General features: G+C 39.4%; 1 protein-coding gene across 12 annotated transcripts in view; it reads left to right on the top strand.

Annotated features, from left to right (window-relative positions):
• Ldh (Lactate dehydrogenase) overlaps positions 1 to 15973 on the top strand; it is a 114662-nt gene that overhangs the window by 55794 nt on the left and 42895 nt on the right. The gene's annotated exons all lie outside the window — the stretch shown is intronic.

Genomic DNA, 15973 nt, shown 5'->3' with positions numbered 1-15973 from the left:
ATAACCATTCCATATTAGTCATTAATCCACTTCTGTTGTAATTGGTTGAGTAGTATACATAACAGCTACAGGTATATAAATTCTTTGATCATAACAGAATATTTAATGGTAGTCTTTATAATTGTTGCTGGAAGTAAGTGCACTCTAGTAGTGTCAGCAGCATGTTTGCCAGCTTCAGAATTGTTTATGTCCATATTAAATTCTAAAGTTATTATTCTGCTTTGTCATTTTGACATAGGAGTTTCAGAGGCAGTAATCTAACTTTTGTCAGTCACAGTGATTATTGTAACATTACCACATCTTATACAAAAATGACATTGAATTCAAAACAAAGACCTTGTTAATTAAGGACAGGATATAATGTGTTAAATACATACTGCAGAGCAACATTATTTAGTAGGACTTTATCCCTTATCCAGTTAACCATCAGTAATTGAAAAAAAATAAATCTTTTATGAATGATTCTCTAGCTGTACATAACAGCTGTGGTTTTGGTGCATTACACATAGTAATGCACCAAAACCACAGTTCCCTGTCTACAATCATACCCCACAGAAATTTCCATGGTTTACCCAGTATGCTTCATATACCCTGGTTCAGTCCACTGACAGCACATCACATTGACCCCAGTATACCACATCAGTCTAAGTCATTCTATCCCATGCACACACATCACTGTACAGACTAATGTTGTCCCCAATCACTCAAAATCTATAAATTTCTTTAGTGCACCTGACAAGTTGTATGGGAGAGTTGTGAATGAGAGGGTGAAGGCATGTACAGATCATCAGATTGGGGAGGTATATTGTGGTTTTAGGAGTGGCAGATTGTGTGGCCCATGTGTGCTTGCTTTGAAGAATGTGTGTGAGAAATACTTAGAGAAAACATAAGATAGGGTTGATAAAGATACTATGTGGAAAGTCTGCCATATATATGGCATGGGAAGAAAACTATTGGAAGTAGTGAGAAGTTTTCATCAGTAGTCTAAGGAGTAAGATAATAGGAGAGTGTGTGGTTCCACACTGTGGTTAGTCTGTGGCAGGGATGTGTGATGTTACCATGGGTGTTAAATTTTTGATGGTAAGGGAGGTTAATGCAAAGGGCAAGTATGCAGTAAGTAAGGGGTGATGGGGACCTGGGAAATTAGTCAGTTGTTTGCTGAATACATAGCACAAATGGCAGATTTGAGTGAGAAACTGCAAAAGTTGGTGATTGAGTTGAGAGAGGGACATGTTGGTTGGGTGTGAACTTGAACGGGGAAAATTTGGAAGAAGTGAATTGATTTATATACCTGGAAGTGGACAAGACAGTGAATGGAACCATGGAAACAGAAGTGACTCTTGGGGTGTATAAGGTGGCATAGGTTCTTGGAGCATTGAGAAATGTGTGGAAATCATCTGTAAGGGCAAAAATAGGTATGTTTGAAGGTATAGTAGTCTCAACAATGTTGTATGGATGTGAGTCATTAGCTATAGATAAGGATGTGTGGAGGAGGGTGGAGATGTTGGAAATGAAATGTTTGAGAACTATATGTGGTGAGAGGTGGTTTGATCTAGTAAGTAATTAAAAGAGTATAAGAGAAATTTGGTGACAAGAAGAGTGTGGTTGAGACAGCTGAAGAGTTGCAGGGATCATTTGGGCCATTGGTGAGAATGAGCATGGAGAAATTGACAGAAATGATCTATGTGTCGGAAGTGGAGGGGAAAAGGAGAAGAGGTAGATGAAATTGGAGATGGAGGGATGGAGTGAAAAATATTTTGAGTGGTCAGCGCCTAAACACACAGGAGGGTGAAAAGTGTGTATAGGATTGATTGAATTGGAGCTACATGGTATATAGGGGGAAATTGCTGTCAGTGCACTGAACCAGGGGATATGAGGCAGCCAGGGGAAACCATAGAAATGTCTATGGGGCCTGGTTGTGGGTAGGGAGCTGTGGTTTTGATGCACCCCACACTGCAGCTAGAGAATAGATGCGACCGAATGTGGTCTTTCTTCATCTGTTCCTGGTACTACCTCACTAACACAGGAAACAGTGGAAAAGTATAAAAGAAGAAAGACAGATGTATAACATTAATGAGATGGCATTGATTAGGGCATTCAGTTGCCCATGCTGTTTCATCTATTATGATAAAAAGATTTCTGAATATTTATCATGGGATCACTCTGTACTTAGGAAGGTGATTGAAGGGGTACTGAAGCGAGCAAAATTTTGTCCAGTGCCTTCCTAGTCATGGGAAAGACATCTATAGGCTACTAATGATATGATAATTCACCTGAATATTAAAAGAGGTGGGAAAATTTAGAACATCAGTCAATGTTGGCTGCTATTTCCTGAGGGAAACATAATTTGTTGTTGACCATAAAGGTTTATCATGGACTTCCTGTATTAGTATGCTTTAAGTCCCATATGTAATTGGCATTACTTTCACAACTTTTTGTTTAAGTTGCGGGGGTCTGTTCAGACTAAATTTTAGTATTTTGTACAAATAAGCCAGATAAGCCACACTCTGAAGTTCAAACATACAGTCATTCACTAAATTTAGAATTAATACTTTTAAACATGAATGTGTTTGGAATACATATTTGAATCAGGACACAAATATTTTTGACAAACCCTGGTTTTAACAACTGCAATAAATAGATCATACTTACCTAGTAATATCAGTTACAGTCCTCAGTAATGCTGGATGGAATATGGCACAAAATATGGTAAAATTAGTTTAGTGTGTAGTATGTTCTGGAAGGAGTTGACTGTTTGTACCCTTTTGTCAATACCCTGCTACGTTACATACTCATCTCTTAAGGTTGTGATCAATCACTGTATGCAAGAAAGAAGTAGACTTGGAAGCTGGGTTTTGGGTTTTGGTCCATTCTCTGCACTAGCCTTGCCTTTTGGTGGGCCATTTCTTTCGTCTGTTTCCTTGCGCTTTTATTCATTCCCATCACCACCTCGCCACCGTCAAGATCATTAAATTTACTGCTTTATAACAGGTCAAATCACATGTTTACCAAATGGCATCCTAGCTTCGTCTCTTCGGAGAGAGAGAGAGAGAGAGAGATAGAGAGAGGGAGAGAGAGAGAGAGAGAGAGAGAGAGAGAGAGAGAGAGAGAGAGAGAGAGAGAGAGAGAGAGAGAGAGCCAATGCGTGCGTTGACAGTATGATTGGAATTTCCGCCCGGAGATGCTCCTAGCACCTAAGTGCGCAAGGAAACAGACGAAAGAACGGCTGTGAGAAATATTTAGGAAAACAGATGGATTTGTATGTAGCATTTACGCTTCCATGGTTCCATCCACTGCCAAATCTGGAAGCATTTACCTCCTCTTCCCCCAAGACGGCCAAACAACACCGATACATAACAAATGCCTAGTAATTTTGTTTCAAAGAATTCCATACTTACGACCCATTCTAATCTGACCACCTCCCAACCATTTGGACGAATTTTGCAGGGAAATAGAGACCCGTTGAAGCCCATCTGGACATCATTATCTATCGTGTCCTCATACTGCACCAAGATCATTAGATTTACTGCAGTTGTTGAGGATAGGGAACGATTTCAAGGAAACAGACAAAAGAATGGCCCAACCCTGGCAGTTAAGGGTATAATCAATGACATGGAGTACCCAGGGTGAATAAGTTGTGTGCTAAAAAAGGAATGATGATTAGATTACATGGTTTGAAAAAAGGGACACACATTTATACATGGGTGAGTGGTGTTAATGTTGAGCAGATGTTATTGGATTATGTACTAGTTGATAAGTATGCTAAGGAGAAATTTGTTTTATTGTAAATTTGCTAAAAGGGGCAGCTGATTGAATGCCTTCTTGGTAGAGGCAAAGGTGAAAGTTTGTAGAGGCTCTAGGAAAAGAGGAAATAATGTGGATGGGAAGAGGATGGTGAAAATAAGAGAGCTTGGAAGAGAGGCTTTTGAAAGTTATTAGGGGAGATTGGGTGAGGAATGGCAAGAGTTGAGAGCAAACAAACTAGGAAAGTCTGTCAGGAATGGGTTATTTGTGGAAGCAGTGCTTACATATGCTGGAGAAGTGATACCAATAATGCCATGTTATTGAAAAATGTGCCATATTTCATACATCTGTGGTATTACTGTTGGACAGAGTGTAACTCAATAATTGCAAAGTAGATATTATTTTATGAGCCGAATATATTTAAAAGCTTAAGACAAACGACTTTATGCTTTCTGATACTGAATCATTAGTTTAGGAAAGTGTGAACTTAATTGCATATATACTTACTTCCTGCCCCAGGATCCCCTTCTGTTTTCTATAGGGCTTCCATTGTTATACAGTGATATCCAATTGAACATTGAAGATATGTTCCTGGAGAAAGAGCTTTCAATGAATCAGCCTTTAGTGGGGTCACTATAATATATTGTTTCTTGCCAAAGAGTACTTCCTTTTCACTTTCAAAGTGATACTTTTTCTCATCACCTTTAGTGCATTTCCATCACTTTCACTTGCAAAACTTTTTCCTGACAAATTCACATATGTTCTTTAAAATGATACATGAAGCAAGTGAGAGATTGAGCTTGCACGTTTATCTTTAAAATGAAGCACAGGAATGTAAGTGCTGATTGACCCAGAGTGCTTTACACATGCTGTTTGTCATTCTATCTACCTATCTATCTATCTATATCTCTGATACCAGTTCCTGGAGGGGTGGCTATGACAAAAGAGTCTTCACTTATCCCTGTCCGTCCTTACATGCCTTCCTTGCATGCACCATTCCATGTATTCTTCCTGTTTCTCACCCTCCAGTATTTCTTCATTCTGTTTGCTCATGTCACAGGCAGTCTTCCACTCACACCAACTCCTTTGATTGTACTATCATACATTCTCCTTGTAAACTCCCAGTCCTGCATTCTTTCCACGTGCCCAAACCACCTTAAAGTATTATGTTTCACCCACTCTACCACTCCACAATTCATTCCTTTTGCATTCTTTGTCATACCACATTTCTTATCCTTTTATTTCTTTCTTTATTCCATCTAGTCACACCACATGCTTTTCTTAAATAGCTAATTTCCACAGCCTGGATTCTTGACCTCTGTGACTCATTTCAAATCCATATTTTGGCTGCATAGGTCAGGGTTGGGAGGACTATGTTGTCCCTTGATCCTCTCCTCACTTTCATACTTACACCTCTACCCTTCTTTATCCTATCAAGGGAACCAGTGACTCTTATCCTCTACTGCTCTCTTTCTTATCTCTCCTTCCATATCACCACACTAACCGAAGACAGCTCCCAAATACTTAAATTCCCTTACTTCTGGTCTTTTCCCCCCCATTATCCAGAACACAATTTAGTACACTTTCTTTTTTCATTCTATATGGTTTTACAAAATCTATACTTTTACTCCATTTCCTTTCAGACACCATTATTTTACTTTTATTTGCATTTACCTTCAATCTCCTATGCTTACTCACATCATAGAACACACAGCCTTCTGCACCTCCTCTTCATTCTCTTCAAACAACATAGTATCATCTGCAAACAGGCTTACCACTAGCCACCATATATCACTGCCACACTCCACCTCTGCTCCCCTTTTCCCTAGTTTTGCTTTCATTTCTTCGATCACTTTTTCCATATATATATATATATATATATATATATATATATATATATATATATTTTTTTTTTTTTTTTTGCTTTGTCGCTGTCTCCTGCGTTTGCGAGGTAGCGCAAGGAAACAGATGAAAGAAATGGCCCAACCCACCCCCATACACATGTATATACATACGTCCACACACGCAAATATACATACCTACACAGCTTTCCATGGTTTACCCCAGACGCTTCAAATGCCCCGATTCAATCCACTGACAGCACGTCAACCCCGGTATACCACATCGCTCCAATTCACTCTATTCCTTGCCCTCCTTTCACCCTCCTGCATGTTCAGGCCCCGATCACACAAAATCTTTTTCACTCCATCTTTCCACCTCCAATTTGGTCTCCCTCTTCTCCTCGTTCCCTCCACCTCCGACACATATATCCTCTTGGTCAATCTTTCCTCACTCATTCTCTCCATGTGCCCAAACCATTTCAAAACACCCTCTTCTGCTCTCTCAACCACGCTCTTTTTATTTCCACACATCTCTCTTACCCTTACGTTACTTACTCGATCAAACCACCTCACACCACACATTGTCCTCAAACATCTCATTTCCAGCACATCCATCCTCCTGCACTCAACTCTATCCATAGCCCACACCTCGCAACCATACAACATTGTTGGAACCACTATTCCTTCAAACATACCCATATATATATATATTGGGAGCTGGGGGCTGGAAATCCTCCCCTCTCATTTTTTTTTTTAATTTTCCAAAAGAAGGAACAGAGAAGGGGGCCAGGTGAGGATATTCCCTCAAAGGCCCATTCCTCTGTTCCTAATGCTACCTTGCTAATGCGGGAAATGGCGAATAGTATGAAAGAAAAATATAGTAAAAAGGCACTGTGACATCACGCAGCCCTGCCTCATACCTACATTTATCCAAAAACTTTCACTCAGCTCTCTATCCACTCTTGCACACGATTTGCTCCTCTATAGAAGGCTTTTACATCATCCAACAGTTTTCCCCCAATACCATTTATCCTTAACACTTCCATAAAGCATACCACTCAACTCTCCAGATCCATAAAAACTGCATACAACTTCTTACCTTTCACTAAATTCTTTTCCATGTTTATCACAAAAATCTGGTCCACACATTCCCTACCTTTCCTAAAACCCCCTTGCTCTTCATTTATTCTACATTCAGTCACTTCCATCACTGTCAATTAATATTAATGCGTACACTTTCCTGATATACTTAACAGACTTATTCCCATATAATTGCTACTCACATCCTTTGCACCTTTTCTTTTGAATAAAGGAATAATAATAGCTTTCACCCAAAACTCAGGCACAACCTTCTGTTTCCATGCTAAATCACATAGAAGATGCATCTGCATACTTCAGCACTTCAGCTGTCATCCCATCCATTCCAAGTGCCTTTCCTACCCTCATCCTCAGTACTGCCCTTCTTACCTCCTGCACTTGTATGCTTTTCCTTTCTTCAAAATACTCTTTTCATCTTTCTTTCACATCCTCCTTTTGATTCAGCAATTCCCCTTTCTTACTTCTCACATCAACATTTCTACTCATACATCCAACTCTTTCCTTTTTCACTTCCTTCCAGTATAGTTTCTTATTATCCAAAAACTTTCGACTTAACTTTCTTCCAAAATCTTCATCTACTCTTTTTTTGCTTTCCTCTATCAGCCTCTTAACATTCCAGTCACATATTCTTCCCTCCTCCTTTGCTGAGCTTCCACTGGTACATTCCTACTGAGCAATCTACCATTACCCTTTTTCTTCCCTTCAACAGTATTTCTACCCTTTTTCTTCTCTTCTACAGCATTTCTGATCTCTTTTGTCTGCCATGCTATGCCCTTTTTATTCCTGTTTGTCATTGGCTGAACAACAACAAAAAAAAAATGGTGGGAGTGACAAAATCATATGAATTTACATGTTTTATCTGCATTAATAGAACTGCAACAAAATCAAAGAGCTCTAAGGCAAACCTGCTTTCAATTGGGTAACCCTGTATAAGTTTATATAAATGTGGTTTTATGCATATACTAGATCACATGCACCACTGTGACCTCTTACACTATATATATATATATATATATATATATATTCCCTGGGGATAGGGGAGAAAGAATACTTCCCACGTATTCCCTGCGTGTCGTAGAAGGCGACTAAAAGGGGAGGGAGCGGGGGGCTGGAAATCCTCCCCTCTCAATTTTTTTTAATTTTCCAAAAGAAGGAACAGAGAAGGGGGCCAGGTGAGGATATTCCCTCAATGGCCCAGTCCTCAGTTCTTAACGCTACCTCGCTAACGCGGGAAATGGCGAATAGTTTGAAAAAAAAAAAAAAAAAATATATATATATATATATATATATATATATATATATATATATATATATATATATATATATATATATATATATATATACTTATTTTTGATTACCCCAGGACTAGTTTCAATGAAAGAGTCCTGGTGCTACCCAGGACTCTTTCTACAGGCTACAGCAGCACAAGGCTGTGCAACTTCCAGTGTAAGGAAAATGTAGACTCCTTTAGAAAGAATTTTTTTCATGAGACTTTATTCCTAGTGATAGAGCTTCACCAATGGTGACTTTTCACGTGTGGTGTGTGTGCGTGTGTGTGTGAGTGAGAAGAGGATGGGACAAGTAGAAGGGCAGACCAAATTGGAGATGAATGAAAGGAGTGAATAGATTTTGAGTGCTTGGGGCTTGAACACTTAATCCTTTCATCAGACTGTTTTCCCCATTCTATTGTCCTTAATGTGGGACACAAATATCCTCTTGTCAATGACTACTCATTAATTCTCTCTGTATGTCCAAACCACTTCATCATATGCTCTTCAGTTCTCTCAGCCACACTCTTCTTATTACCACACCTCTCTCTTACCCATTTATTACTTACTTCATCAAACCACCTCACAACATGTATTTCAATTCCAACTCATTCATCCCTCTGAGAGTTGGGGCGAGAGAGTATCATTAAATTTTAGGGAGAATAAAAAGATGTTTTGGAAGGAGGTAAATAAAGTGCTTAAGACAAGGGAACAAAAGGGAACATCAGTGAAGAGAGCTAATGGGAAATGAGGGCTAAATAACAAGTAGTGGTGATGTGTGAAGAAGATGGAGTGAGTATTTTGAAGGTTTGTTGAATGTGTTTGATGGTAGAGTGGCAGATATAGGGTGTTGTGGTCGAGGTGGTGAGCGAAGTGAAGGGGTTAGGGAGAATATTTTGGTAAACAGAAAAGAGGTAGTGAAAGCTTTGCGGAAGATGAAAGCCGGCAAGGCAGCGGGTTTCGATAGTATTGCAGTGAAATTTATTAAAAAAGGGAGTGACTGTATTGTTGACTGGTTGGTAAGGTTATTTAATGTATGTATGACTCATGGTGAGGTGCCTGAGGATTGGCAGAATGCTTGCATAGTGCCATTGTACAAAGGCAAAGGGGATAAAAGTGAGTGCTCCAATTACAGAGGTATAAGTTTGTTGAGTATTCCTGGGAAATTATATGGGAGGGTATTGATTGAGAGGGTGAAGGCATGTTCAGAGCATCAGATTGGGGAAGAGCAATGTGGTTTCAGAAGTGGTAGAGGATGTGTGGATCAGATGTTTGCTTTGAAGAATGTATATGAGAAATACTTAGAAAAGCTAATGGATTTGTATGTAGCATTTATAGATCTGGAGAAGGCATATGATAGAGTTGATAGAGATGCTGTGGAAGGTATTAAGAATATATGGTGTGGGAGGCAAGTTGTTAGAAGCAGTGAAAAGTTTTTATCGAGGACGTAAGGCATGTGTACAATTAGGAAGAGAGGAAAGTGATTGGTTCTCAGTGAATGTTGGTTTGTGGCAGGGGTGCATGATGTCTCCATGATTGTTTAATTTGTTTATGGATGGAGTTGTTAGGGAGTGAATGCAAGAGTTTTGGAAAGAGGGACAAGTATGCAGTCTGTTGTGGATGAGAGAGCTTGGGAGGTGAGTCAGTTGTTGTTCGCAGATGTTACAGCACTGGTGGCTGATTCGGGTAAGAAACTGCAGAAGCTGGTGACTGAGTTTGGTAAAATGTGTGAAAGAAGAAAGCTGAAAGTAAATGTGAATAAGAGCAAGGTTATTACATACAGTAGGGTTGAGGGACAAGTCAATTGGAGGTAAGTTTGAATGGAGAAAAACTGGAGGAAGTGAAGTATTTTAGATATCTGGGAGTGGATTTGGTGGTGGATGGAACCATGGAAGCGGAAGTGAATCATAGGGTGGGGGAGGGGGCGAAAGTTCGAGGAGTGTTGAAAAATGTGTGGAAGTTGAGAATGTTATCTTGGAAAGCAAAAATGGGTATGTTTGAAGGAATAGTGGTTCCAACAATGTTATATGGTTGTGAGGCGTGGGCTATAGATAGAGTTGTGCGGAGGAGGGTGGGTGTGCTAGAAATGAGGTTTTTGAGGACAATATGTGGTGTTAGGTGGTTTGATCAAGTAAGTAATGAAAGGGTAAGAGAGATGTGTGGTAACAAAAAGAGTGTGGTTGAGAGAGCAGGAGAGGGTGTTTTGAAATGGTTTGGTCACATGGAGAGAATGAGTGAGGAAAGATTGACCAAGAGGATATATGGGTCAGAGGTGGAGGGAATGAGGAGAAGTGGGAGACCAAATTGGAGGCAGAAAGATGGAGTGAAAAAGAATTTTAGTGACTGGGACCTGAACATGCAGAAGGGTGAAAGGCGTGCAAGGAATAGAGTGAATTGGAACGATGTGGTATACCGGGGTCGATGTGCTGTCAATGGATTGAACCAGGGCATGTGAAGCATCTGGGGTAAACCATGGAATATTTTGTGGGGCCTGGATGTGGAAAGGGAACTGTGGTTTAGGTGCATTATACATGACAGCTAGAGACTGAGTGTGAATGAATGTGGCCTTTGTTGTCTTTTCCTAGCCCTACCTCATGCACATGCGGGGGGAAGGAGCTGTCATATCATGTGTGGCAGGGTGGCTACGGGAATGAGTAAGGGCAGACAGTATGAATTATGTACTTGTGTATATATGTATATGTCTGTGTGTGTATATATATGTATACATTGAGATGTATAAGTATATATATGTGCTGTGTGTGGACGTGTATGTATATACATGTGTATGTGGGTGGGTTGGGCCATTCTTTTGTCTGTTTACTTGCGCTACCTCGCTAATGCGGGAAACAGCAACAAAGTATAATAAAATAAATAAATGAATAATAATGACTCATGGTGAGGTGCCTGAGGATTGGCAGAATGCATGCATAGTGCCAATTTACAAAGGCAAAGGGGATAAAGGTGAGTGCTCAAATTACAGAGGTATAAGTTTGTTGAGCATTCCTGGGAAATTATATGGGAAGGTATTATTGATTGAGAGGGTGAAGTCATGTACAGAGCATCAGATTGGGGAAGAGCAGTGTGGTTTCAGAAGTGGTAGAGGATGTGTGGATCAGGTGTTTGCTTTGAAGAATGTATTAGAGAAATACTTAGAAAAGCAAATGGATTTGTATGGAGACATCACGCACCCCTGCTGCAAACCAACATTCACTGAAAACCAATCACTTTCCTATCTTCCTACTCGTGTACGTGCCTTACATCCTCGATAAAAACTTTTCAGTGCTTCTAACAACTTGCCTCCCACACCATATATTCTTAATACCTTCCACAGAGCATCTCTATCAACTCTATCATATGCCTTCTCCAGATCCATAAGTGCTACATACAAATCCATCTGTTTTTCTAAGTATTTCTCAAATACCCACTTTTGCCTTCCCAGATAAGGACTTCCCTTTCTACACATTTGGCCGCTCACCCACCCTGTGACTCAGTTCTGCTTCCATGTTTCCATTTGCTGCCATGTTCACTCCCAGATATCTAAAACACTACTACCTCCAGATTTTTGACAGTCAAACTGACTCCAGCTAGTCTGATCCTCTGCATTGCTAGACTTAATAATCTTGCTTTTTATTCATATTTACTCTCAACTTCCTCCATTCACACACTATACCAAACTCAGACACCAACTTCTACAGTTTCTTGCTGTGTTACAAGCAAACAACAATGGACTCACTTCCCGGGCCCCCTTCACCCCCTTCATATTACATGCTTGGCCCTCTCTTCAAGACCCTTTCATTTACCTCCCTCAACACCCTAATCATAACAAAGTAAAGCTTGGTGCTGCAGACCTATCTTTACCTGGAACCACTCACTCTCCTTTCTCTCATACACACACACACATTACTGGACTCCGCCTTCTTGAAGTTACACCTTTAGTGAAGAGCATCCTTTGGCCAATTGTCTCATGTGGTTTACATTCTTGTCATATAACTTCCCACTCCAAAGGAGTCTACATTTCTCTGTTATTAGAAGCATTCAAGCCTTGGGCTGCAGGAGCCTTTAGAAGGGTTCTTGGTAACATGAGGACTCTCACAGAAATTAGTTCTTGGATAATTACAAATAGTAATATATATTATATGATTATATATATATATATATATATATATATATATATATATAATGCAGAAGAAACACAAAGTAATGGAAAACACTTTGTAATTTTCCATTTCCTAGTGGTTGTGCCTGTATCTTTTGTACACTCACTACTTGTGTACAGTTTGCATATATATATATATATATATATATATATATATATATATATATATATATATATATATATATATATAAATATATATAACATATACACACACACACAATCATATAGGCATGTATGACTATAAATATGTGTGTATGGTTCTTCCACTTTGTTTTTAGGTAAAATTTTATGTAATATGTACCTATAGCTAATGTAGTGTCACAACATATAGGACTGTTATGTGTGCATTTCAAATTAAACACTCTAATTTTCAGTTACTTTATTAGTGAAGTCCAGTTTTTCATTTTGTGACAGCTTAACTCTTTTATTAGGTATGACTAAAGGTTATGACTTTTGTTGTAGAAAGATAGCTGTTTAATTTACTACTTTAAGTAGAAGTTTGGCAGTGGAGGTAATAAATAACTCACTCACTCCTGTTTATGTGCAGGTAAGGTTTGTTGATCTGCTTACTGTGCAATAAATACATTTCTGTGTTAACCTTTTCTACTCACAGTGTTGTTGCCTGGATATTCATGTTAAACATTTTTGTTAGATTAACCACCCCAGAGCTTCTGAAGAGTATTAGAAATTAAAGGAAAATTATGCATCCTTAGTGGGATTTTATGCTTGAGTTTCCATGCCTGTTTTATCACAATCTTACTCAAGAAGATAGTCATAGATGGGTGTAACTGGTATTTAAGAAAGGAGGAGGTTAGCCCTTAGTGCCCTATCTTTATTATGCGGACTTTTATCTATGACTAAAGCCTCCAGCGAAAAATAAAAGTCATGTATCACTGTACTTACCAAGTCAGCATTTTCACAGAATATAATCAAGGGCTCATAATACTGTGTGGGCCTCGCTTTTATTCACAATTGGGAAAAAGCAAAAATAGAAGGCCTGTCGTAAATACCCATCGTTACACCCCAGTCTCTATTGATTTTGAGTTATGCACACATGCTAAGTTGTGTTGAACTACCATGGAGACTTGTGTGAGCAGAAAGGGTTATACTAGAAACAGCAATTCAATAGTGTAATTCATGTCAGACCACTTTTAGTAATCAAGAATAAAATAAGATTTAAATCTCATCTACAGAAAGTGGTTTGTCAGAAAAATTAATATCATTATGATCATATAATTCAGTTTGCTTATTTCTGCTTGTGCTGTTTTACTGAAAGAATTCTGGCCTCATCCTTAATATACACTACTAATGTGACAAAATTTCATTCTTTGCATGAATTTTGTTGTATAAGCACATTGTAGTATGCCATAGCATTAAAAAATCAATTAGATATTACTATTGGGGATACTGTATACTGCTTTTTTATTTCATTTGTAATTGATTTTATACTTGACTGTTTAAAGAATGAGAGCTGCTCTAGTCACCCAGGCTTTGGTGTTGGCATCTCAGCTCTATAGAGTCTTGGTATAAAAGATGTTTATAGTTTGAATAGTTAAACTTCACTCTCGTAACAATTGTTTCTAATTCTTGTAGTTTTATATAACTTCCCTTTCTATCTGTATAATCCATCCATTAGTCCCTGTTACACTTTAGTCATATCTGGTAGTAAACAGTATCTTGTTCTGTATGTCTGTCAATATATCTGGTGCCTCATTCTTCCAGTTAGGAATTTCTCTTTTGAAAGTTGGCCAAGGCATAAAAGTCTCCAGGCTGCCATATCTGATTACACCTCCTCACATGCTCCATTTTCCCTATACTTTCTTGTGTTGTCTCATTATTGGACTCTCTCACTTTCCCCTCACTTTGTGACACAACACATAATGTCTTTTTTCTCTCTCAGTCCATACCTCCAATATATTTTATCATTACTTACTCTGTCCCATCTGCTTACCCACATCCCCTATTTCATGTCCACATTTCAGTCTTACAGGTTAGCATTGGCAAAGCTAAATTATCTCTGTCTTTCTAAATATGTAGTCACCTTCTTCCCCTTTATAATTGTCCCTATAGATTCAGGTACATTTTTATTTGGGGTTCTTTCCGTTATCTTTTCTTCCATTGTGCCATATTTCCATAGTTTTAGCCCTAAATACTTAAATTCTTTGACTTCCTTCTGCAGCTCCCCACCCCTGCTTCAGCTCATGAACTTCAGTGAATCTATATTGCATTGCAAAGTTTATCCCTTTACCTTCCCTTCTTTCAAAAACCATCACCTTAGTAATACTAGCATTCACCCTCAACTTTTTTTCTTACATCAGTTTTAATACTCATTTACTGCCTATAATTTCTCTGCACTCTTCACTAGCAACACTGATTACTATAGATAGGCTTCTCAACAATGACCATGGCTTTCTCTCCAATGCAGGTATGCTTCCATTTCTTCTTATTCTTACTCTCATTTCTCTTTTTGATCCATCCATATATTAGTTTTATTTATTTATTTTGCTTTGTCGCTGTCTCCTGCGTTTGCGAGGTAGCGCAAGGAAACAGACGAAAGAAATGGCCCAACCCACCCCCATACACAATGTATATACATACACGTCCACACACGCAATTATACATACCTATACATCTCAATGTACACATATATATACACACACAGACACATACATATATACCCATGCACACAATTCACACTGTCTGCCTTTATTCATTCCCATCGCCTCCTCGCCACACATGGAATACCATCCCCCTCCCCCTCATGTGTGCGAGGTAGCACTAGGAAAAGACAACAAAGGCCCCATTCATTCACACTCAGTCTATAGCTGTCATGCAATAATGCCCGAAACCACAGCTCCCTTTCCACATCCAGGCCCCACACAACTTTCCATGGTTTACCCCAGACGCTTCACATGCCCTGATTCAATCCACTGACAGCACGTCAACCCGGTATACCACATCGATCCAATTCACTCTATTCCTTTCCCGCCTTTCACCCTCCTGCATGTTCAGGCCCCAATCACACAAAATCTTTTTCACTCCATCTTTCCACCTCCAATTTGGTCTCCCACTTCTCCTCGTTCCCTCCACCTCCGACACATATATCCTCTTGGTCAATCTTTCCTCACTCATTCTCTCCATGCGCCCAAACCATTTCAAAACACCCTCTTCCGCTCTCTCAACCATGCTCTTTTTATTTCCACACATCTCTCTCACCCTTACATTACTTACTTGATCAAACCACCTCACACCACATATTGTCCTCAAACATCTCATTTCCAGCACATCCACCATCCTGCGCACAACTCTATCCATAGCCCACGCCTCGCAACCATACAACATTGTTGGAACCACTATTCCTTCAAACATACCCATTTTTGCTTTCCGAGATAATGTTCTCGACTTCCACACATTCTTCAAGGCTCCCAGGATTTTCGCCCCCTCCCCCACCTTATGATTCACTTCCGCTTCCATGGTTCCATCCGCTGCCAGATCCACTCCCAGATATCTAAAACACTTTTCTTCCCCCAGTTTTTCTCCATTCAAACTTACCTCCCAATTGACTTGACCCTCAACCCTACTGTACCTAATAACCTTGCTCTTATTCACATTTACTCTTAACTTTCTTCTTTCACACACTTTACCAAACTCAGTCACCAGCTTCTGCAGTTTCTCACATGAATCAGCCACCAGCGCTGTATCATCAGCGAACAACAACTGACTCACTTCCCAAGCTCTCTCATCCACAACAGACTTCATACTTGCCCCTCTTTCCAAAACTCTTGCATTCACCTCCCTAACAACCCCATCTATAAACAAATTAAACAACCATGGAGACATCACACACCCCTGCCGCAAACCTACAT

This window comes from Panulirus ornatus, chromosome 16, assembly GCF_036320965.1.
Source record: "Panulirus ornatus isolate Po-2019 chromosome 16, ASM3632096v1, whole genome shotgun sequence".
Lineage (NCBI taxonomy): Eukaryota > Metazoa > Arthropoda > Malacostraca > Decapoda > Palinuridae > Panulirus > Panulirus ornatus.
This window is presented reverse-complemented; position numbering and strand designations above follow the sequence as displayed.